The sequence below is a fragment of the Sorghum bicolor genome, chromosome 1 (assembly GCF_000003195.3).
Source record: "Sorghum bicolor cultivar BTx623 chromosome 1, Sorghum_bicolor_NCBIv3, whole genome shotgun sequence".
NCBI classification, from domain to species: domain Eukaryota; kingdom Viridiplantae; phylum Streptophyta; class Magnoliopsida; order Poales; family Poaceae; genus Sorghum; species Sorghum bicolor.
Genome location: NC_012870.2, coordinates 52,697,881 through 52,706,420, shown reverse-complemented (window position 1 = coordinate 52,706,420; position 8,540 = coordinate 52,697,881). Strand labels below are relative to the sequence as shown.

At 45.6% G+C, this 8,540-nt stretch overlaps 1 long non-coding RNA gene across 1 annotated transcript; it reads right to left on the bottom strand.

Annotated features, from left to right (window-relative positions):
- On the bottom strand, window positions 1,214-1,795 carry LOC110434302. Its single transcript, XR_002451717.1, has 3 exons — window positions 1,705-1,795; window positions 1,522-1,627; window positions 1,214-1,416 (listed from the first exon to the last, which is right to left on the bottom strand). It is a non-coding gene; the product is annotated as an uncharacterized LOC110434302 (long non-coding RNA).

Below are 8,540 nucleotides of genomic sequence, written 5' to 3'. Positions count from 1 at the left end.
GATTAACGCAGAAACAAACAGGATCCCTTTCAGAGCCGAAAACTTTTCCTTAGATCTGTGGAGGGACACTTTCCGCTCCTGACCCAGCCCCATCGTAGGATGGAAGAATTGGTTCTTGAGAGTCAGGCACTCAAACTAAATCCAGTGGGGTGAGAGAAAACTGGACCAATGTATCAGGTTGTCCATTGCCGATATGCATAGGAACGAGTCGTTACTGATAGCTGCATCATACTTCTGGTCAGACACGCTCAATGCCTTTGTCTTCGGCCATGGCCCTGCTTCCCCCACTCTTGCCGATGTAGTTATGCTCACCGGCCTGGACGTATCTTCTGCCGATAGCACCCACTTTTTTGACACCGCGCCTAGCGCCAAAGTGGAAACCCGCGCCATCGGCGGCTGGTCCGGGTATATTCAGAAGTATCGTAAGACGGGGCCCATCAATATAAAGGAGCAAACTACCTTTCTGAACATGTGGCTGGATAAATTCATATTCTGCGGCCGATCGGCAGGACTGACTTCTGTTTACCTATCGGCGGCAGAGAGGCTGGCTAATGGTGGCCGATTTCCCCTTAGCCGATATCTGCTTGGCGCTGCCTACCATCTCCTCCACCAGGTAGCTAAGAAACTCCTGCTCGGTCAGCCCATCGGCAACTTGGGAGTCCCTGGTGGTTCATTGACATGTGGCTCAGCCTTCACATGCACAAGCGCCTTGAGTTCGACCTCTTTGCACAGCGTTTCCCTAGGGATATAGCCGAGAACCATGAACTGGATGAAGAAGAATCGGCAACTTGCCCTCCTCTGAACTTTGGTGAGGCTGCCATAGTCCTGCCTGGCACAGGAGGTAACGCAGATCAGGTCAGCCGATTCTTCCAAACCTTGTACGAAGGCCTAACCAGAGAACAACGAGCATGGATGCCTTATGAAGCAACGCTGGGCATTCGGTCTTAACCGAAATTTCGGTTCGGGTTTTTCGGTTTTTTTTTAATTCGGTTTTCTGATATCAGCAACCGAAGTTTTGCCTGAAGATTGAGAGACCGTCAGTTCGGTCTTCGGTTTTTTATTCGGTCAGTTCGGTTTGACCCGAAAAGGACCGATGATCAGTATTGTACATAGTGCAGACAGGCAGATATGAGATATTAAATTGCACCACACTTTAATTTTCAGCGTCAGGCTTCACAATATCAGTTCATAGAGTGATAGGACTATAGGAGCAGGACTACACACTTACAGGCTTACAACACTAAATAAATTTGTAATATTACATAGGTTCATAAATGACAGAGTGGGCACATCCTGGCAGAGTGCCATCGCCATTCAACATCAGTCCTTCAAGGCTTCATAGCAACCAACCAGTAGCTAGCAACGTAGCAGCAAGCCAGCAACACATCCTAGCACTTGTTGAGTGCATGACAGTAGCTACCAAATAAAAGAAACAAATTAAATAACAGAAACTTACGTTCATAATTATTACTGCAACTGCAAGGTAGAGATAGCAACTAGCCAATAACTCAGTGAACTCACCATATTTAGGAAGTGCTGGTAGGTGTTGTTGTTGCCTTGCTTGCACTCTCTGATAATGAATCGGCCTTGCGTTTACCTTTCCCATCAGCATATTCTTGAATCAACTCTGAAATTGAGATGAAATAATCAGTGACTATTCCATTACAAAGAATATAAATAATATGAAAAGAGTAGCTTAAATACCTTTCTCTAGTTCACCCAATTGCTCCATGTCCTCCTGGATACTAATGGGAGTGGCCCTTCGCAACCAATCTTGAGTACAGACAAGTGCTTCCACCATGAAAGGAGTGAGGGAGGTCCTAAAATCATCAAGTATGCGACCAGTTGTGCTAAATACCGACTCTGATGAGACAGTTGAAATCTGAATTGCTAATACATCACGAGCCAGTTGTGTTAATATTGGGAACCTTGACGAATTAACCTTCCACCATGCCAGAATGTCAAACTTCTTGTCTTCAGGTTCAGTATCTTCACCAAGATATTTTTCAAGTTCAGACTTGTTGCCTCCACTTGCAGCACCATGTCGCTTTAGTTTTTGGGCAATTCTAAACTTCACTGCATCTGCTTCACTTGGTTCCTGAGGTTCATCAGTTTCTGCTATCGCATTAGACGACGGAGCATATATGTTCCTATATTCTTCAAACAAGTCATGAACACAAGCTTTAACAGCAGCCCAAACTTTTGGTCCATTTTCCTCATTAAATATCTCCTCAATAGCTACTTTGGTGTATTCTGATAGCTTGTATCTTGGGTCAAGTACTGCAGCAACAAAAATGAGCAAGTTCAGATTCTCCTTCTCTTTCTCCTTTCTCCTTTCCCTTCCCCTTCCCTCTCTCATTCACAATTCTGACTTCAGCAGCTGACCGATCATGCCAATTTCCCCAATATTTATCAAACTTTTCTTTCATTCTCTTGCCCATTTCTTGGCGCAAAGGATCCTTGCTGCTCGTCCAATTGGTAATTAAGAAATTGACTTCACAAATCTCAAACATGAAGTTGTGTGAATTGACATGCACATTTTTAGAAAGACGCTCAGTGAGTTTATAGAAATGACCAAGAAATTCAGCCATCTTCTTTGCATTCTCCCAATCTTCCTCATCTGGATGCCCTGGACCTTTGTTAGCTGGTGACAAGTCAATAGCATAGCATGGGTCATCGCCAAAGTACCTTGCAAATACCTTGTCATAGCTGGTGGCTGCTTTCAACATTAGATATGTTGAATTCCATCTAGTGCAAATGTCTAGGTGCAGAAATGCCTTGGTCTCAACCTTCTCTTCCTCAGCAAGCTCTTTGAACTTAACCAATCGAGAAGTGCCATTCTTGATGTACCTAACAGCAGCTCGGACACGCTTCACTGAAGTATCCACTTCTTTAAGTCCATCTTGTACAATAAGATTGACAATGTGTGCAGCACATCTCATGTGAAGATACTTTCCTTCAGCTATACTTGTCTTTGCATTATTCATGTACCTCCTCAAGTAACTTATACCGCTATCATTAGAGCTAGCATTATCAACCGTGACACACATGACCTTTTCTAGCCCCCAATCAAGCAAACACCTTTGCAAGTTTTTTCCAATGTCATCCCCCTTATGCCCCTTTACTTTAAAGAAGCTAATGACTTTCCTATGATATTGCCAATCTTTGTCAATGAAGTGTGCAGTCACTGCCATGTAGCTATCTTGCTGTTGAGAAGTCCAACCATCAGTAGTTAAACAAACTCTTTCACAACTATCCTTCAAAAATAGCTTCAGCTTTGCTTTCTCTTGAAAATAAATCCGAACAGTGTCCCTTGTTGTTGTCCTTCGAGATGGTGTACTCCAGCGTGGGCAAGCTACACTCATAAACTTCTTAAATCCTCTCTTCTCTCCAGTTACAAAAGGCATTTCATCTTCTATCACCATTTCAGCAAAAGCTTCCCTAATTGCTTCTGGATCATACCTCCAAGTGGTGATGCCTTCTCCTTTAGTTGCTGCCAAAGTTGCCTGCTTCGGATCCTTGCTGTTGACATGAGGATTGCGCTTGCAAATATTAAAGTGTCTCTTCATTGCAGTAGTACCATTGACATACGAATCGGCCTTGATTAGTCGACTACAATACTTGCATTTCCCCTTCTTCACCACATCATTCTCATCCTTTATCTTGATAAAGTGTTGCCAAATTTCAGACCTTGGTTCCATTGGTTTTCTTGCATTTTTTCCTTGCCATTGCCATTTCCATCTTCACCCTCAAGTTGAATGACCTCATTGTCCTCACTATGCCTTCCTCCTGCATCCTCCAGTTCCATATCTTCAGCTTCAACTCCCATTTCAATTTCCTCTTCAGTTTCAGAGGGCATCTACAAATTAGAAGCCAAGGACACGAATAAATCTACGACCTAAAATTAGAAGATGTTATAACTATAGGTCTGTATCATCTAAAATCAGATATTGCACCATGTATTGCACAAATTGACAACTTCACAAACACCACGGTTTAGGAGATCGAGTTTCATACTTACGTTGCAAGATTCTAGTGACTCCGTTTGTGCAGACACGAAGCTCCTCCTTCGATCCTTCTTCCAGTCGCCCAGCAGGTGACAGAACTGCAGAACAAGGTCGCCGTCGATGCCTGGACGGGAGCACGACACCTTCACTGCTCCACGGCTCCACCTCCACAGACGTCAACTCCACTCGTCGCTCACGGTGTAGGAGGCTCCACCGGTAGTGGAGGCAGACCGTTGACTCGGTGAGGGCGCGAGGTAGTGGCAGCGGACGATGACCCAGTGTGAGATGGCGGACAGCGCCGCTCGGCGGCTCGACGCAGGTTGCGGAGGCGGCGGCGGCGGCTAGGGTTGGTGTGAGATGGCGCACCACACACTGGCTCAGGTCTGAGTCATTTTACTAGCTAGGCATTGCCGCATTGGGCTACTTTCTACTGGGCTGCTACATATTCGGTCTTCTCGGGTAACCGAACAGACAGACCGATTAACCGATGTACTATTCGGTTTCTGGCAACCTGGAACCGAACAAACGACCGAGAACCGAATTTTCGGTCTGTTCGGGTTCGGGTTCGGTCTGTTCGGGTTCGGTATTCGGTCTCGGGTTTTTTTGCCCAGCGTGATTATGAAGATCCAGACACCATGTTCCCTTTGGTCTTCCATCCATTCAACAATGATCTTAACAAGGATGACGAGGTAATGATGGCACTGATCACCCCCAGAGTTATACTAGTGAACTTTTTCGGCAGTGGGAAAACCTCTAGCCAAACCTATGAGTTTTACAACCCATCGGCATTAGCTCGTCAATTAGCCTTCAGCCAGCTGCCGATTGCACTCTGTTATGCCGATGTGATAAACCCAGAGAGATCATCAATAATCTCCTCGAGTGGATCAGAGTGGCCCAGCTAGCACCCAATGCCGATACGGATGTCGATTTGTCAGAGTGGGTTCTAGTTCTCTTTGTCACTCAGGCATACAAGCATGGTGGGAGGAGTGGAAGGAGCACTTGTTCTGCAGATCGGCCCTTACATATCGCGGCATGATCGATCCCCAGTACAAAGTCCCCGACAATACTGTAAGTACCTTTGAACCGACATTTTTATCCCCTTACTCCCATATTCATCGGTAACTTACTCTTTGTGTGACATTGCAGGTTGATAACATTCCCCCATCTGTCAGCAGGAGCGGTAAGCCGATTGATCTGTTTCCATCAGGTCCGATCTCTTCAATCGGCAACAACGCTCCTACTCTGGCTGCCATCATGCACCGAGGTGTACGCCTCAAGAAAGTAACCACCAAGAGAGCCAAGGTATCCCCATCGGTAGCTGCCTCCGCCTTAGCACATGCCTTCAAGGTAATTGTTCAAGTCTCTTCATCCATACCGATTCCACAATTTCATATGTTACATTTGTGCTTATGAATCCTTACTTATGACACAACATACCGGTGCATCGGCAAAGACCAGAAGTGGAAGTGCTAATGCCCCCCAGTCCAGCCAACCGAAGAGGAAAGCTGCCAAGAGTACCAGAGGACGGGCGAAGCGCCAAAGAGTAACAACGCATTCTCCTCCCCCGGTATCACCAATTCCAGTGGAATCCTCTCCTTCCTCCCCAGAAGTACAGATGCAGCAGGTACCATCTCCCCCTCATCTACCAGTAGCACCTCAAGTGGAAGAACCCCAACTAGAGGAACCTCATCCAGAAGAGCCTCAGCCTGAAGATACATCGGCTGATGTGGGCGAGCAGACTACCGATCCAGCAGGCTCAATCATAGCATCGGTAGTTTCCTCTATCCAGACAAGTATTGTCCCTCCTCAAGGTAACATACTTCTATGAAATTACTTCCGATGAACTTACCCTTTCTGTCTTATAACTATTTCTGTCACTTTTCAGCTGACATAGTTCAATCGGCAACCTCAGCCGATCAACCCGTGATTCCGTCGGCATCTTCTAGTCAGAGGCAAGAGATTGCCCTGAAGCAAGTAAGTTCTCCAATATCCGTCTGCATTATTCATCAATACCTGACCATAGAATAACTCGTTTTAACTCTTTTTCAGGAGCAGGACTCTCCCGACAGCTTATTCTCCTTCGCCATCGACATCTCTGACGATGAAGGTGAAGAAGCAAGCTCTTCTCGGGCAGTCGGGATTACATCGGTGGAGGTCAGGGCAAAGCTAGAAGAACTATCGGCTCTCCTCCACCAAGACACAGCCCAACTAGTCAAAGACTCTGATCCGACCAAGGCTTTGTTCAAGACCTTGAGAGGCCAAATCCCCACCGATGCCGAAGAAATCCTCTTTCAAGCAGCTCATCTGGAGAGCCGTCAACTGCAATACCAGAGGGCTGCCCAGCGCCTTGCCGATAGAGCCGCTCAGACTCAGCTTTCCGAGGAGATGATGAAAGAAAAGCTTCTTACCGATGAAAAGCACAAGAACATCGGCACCTTGAAGTCCTCGGGAGATGCACTGAAGCAAAAGATTTCTGACTTATCGGTAAGAAGAGAAACTCTGCTGGCAGAACTCAAGCAAGTAGAGGATGCCCTGTCCCAAGCCCGACAAGAAGAAAGCCAACTGCCGGAGACAATCAAGCTTCTTGAGCAAGAGCGAAACGTCCATGGCCGCAAAGCATTGCAGCTGAAGAAGAAATTGAAGCCAGTGGAAGGCTCTACCGATGAAGACACCAAAGAGATAGAAGCAGCTAACCAAATCCGCCTACGCGCCATATCGGCCATCCAGGCGCTGCTAGATTTGTGAGCTCTTCATCAGCAACACGTTCGCCTTTTTCTGTTTCCCGACCTTCCTGATACTTGGTCTAGCCGATAGGACTGTTATCGGCACCCTTTTAAAACACTAAGTCTGACCCAGACACATTTTGACCCAGCCGATAGAGATGTTATCGGCACTTGACTTTTATGCATCGACCCATATGCTGGGGTAATACTTCTTCAAATATTTGCCATTTAATGCTCTGGGAAATTCGACTCCTTCGAGAGTTTCTAGAATATAGGCATTACCAGGTGCCGATCGACTTATCCGATAGGGACCCTCCCAATTGGGAGACCACTTCCCAAATTTTGAACTTTTAGTCCCGATCGGTAAGATCAATTTCCACACCAAATCTCCATCGGCAAACTCCTTAGCCTTTACTTTCTTGTCATACCATCTGGCAACTCTCTTCTTATTCTCTTCTATACTCATCAAGGCCTTCAGCCGATGTCATGCTAGATCATCCAACTCGTCTGTCATTAAAGTAGCATAATCATCGGCAGCCAATTGATCTTGAAAAGATATTCGCCTAGACCCAGCCTTAATTTCCCAAGGTAGCACTGCATCATGCCCATACACCAATTGATAAGGTGAAACCTTGGTCGATCCATGACAAGCCATCCGGTATGACCACAAGGCTTCATTCAACAACGTATGCCACCTCCTAGGATTTTCTTCAATCTTTCTTTTAATAAGCTTGATAATCCCTTTATTAGATGCCTCGGCCTGCCCATTAGCTTGAGCATAGTAAGGAGAAGAATTTAATACTTTAATTCCCATACCGTTGCAAATTCATCAAATTCCCCTGACGTGAACATGGTGCCCTGATCGGTAGTAATTGTCTGAGGAATTCCAAATCGGTAAATGATATGTTCCTTCACAAAATCAATCATAGTGGCCGATGTAACTTTCTTCAAAGGAATAGCTTCAACCCACTTAGTGAAATAATCGGTAGCAACCAAGATGAACTTATGCCCCTTGCTAGATGGCGGATAAATCTGACCGATTAAGTCAATGGCCCAACCCCGGAACGGCCAAGGTTTGATAATAGGATTCATAGCCGATGCAGGCGCCCTTTGAATATTGCCAAACTTTTGACATCCTTGACACCCTTTGAAATACTAAAAGCAGTCCTCAAGTATAGTCGGCCAATAATATCCATTCCTCCTAATCATCCACTTCATCTTAAAAGCCGACTAATGTGCTCCACATACCCCTTCATGGATTTCTCCCATCAAACTCTTAGCTTCGTCATCACCTAAGCATCGGAGAAGAACCCCATCAATAGTTCGATAATACAATTCACCTTCGAGGAGCACATACTTGGTGGCTTGAAATCGAACCCGTCTCTCGACTTTCTTAGATGGATCCTTCAAATAATCAATGATTTCTTTTCTCCAATCATCGGCACCGATTGCCGATATTGCATTAATCATAGGCTGATATCCCGAGGCATGCTGAGCTAACCGATTGGCCTCCTCATTATGCAATCGAGGAACATGCTCTAATCGGAATCTTTGAATTCCTTTAACAATTACATACTCCGTTCGTAATAAGTTATGAGAACTTCACTTCGGCATTCGTATCTTCCAGCCAATTGATTTATAACTAGCATAGAATCCCCGAAGACCTCAACAGCTTCAGCATGAACTTTTCTTAATAACTCCAATCCCTTTATTAAAGCTTGATACTCAGCCTGATTATTCGTCGACGTGGCAACAATCGGCAAGGAAAACTCGTACCTCCTTCCCCGAGGGAAATTAATACTATGCCGAT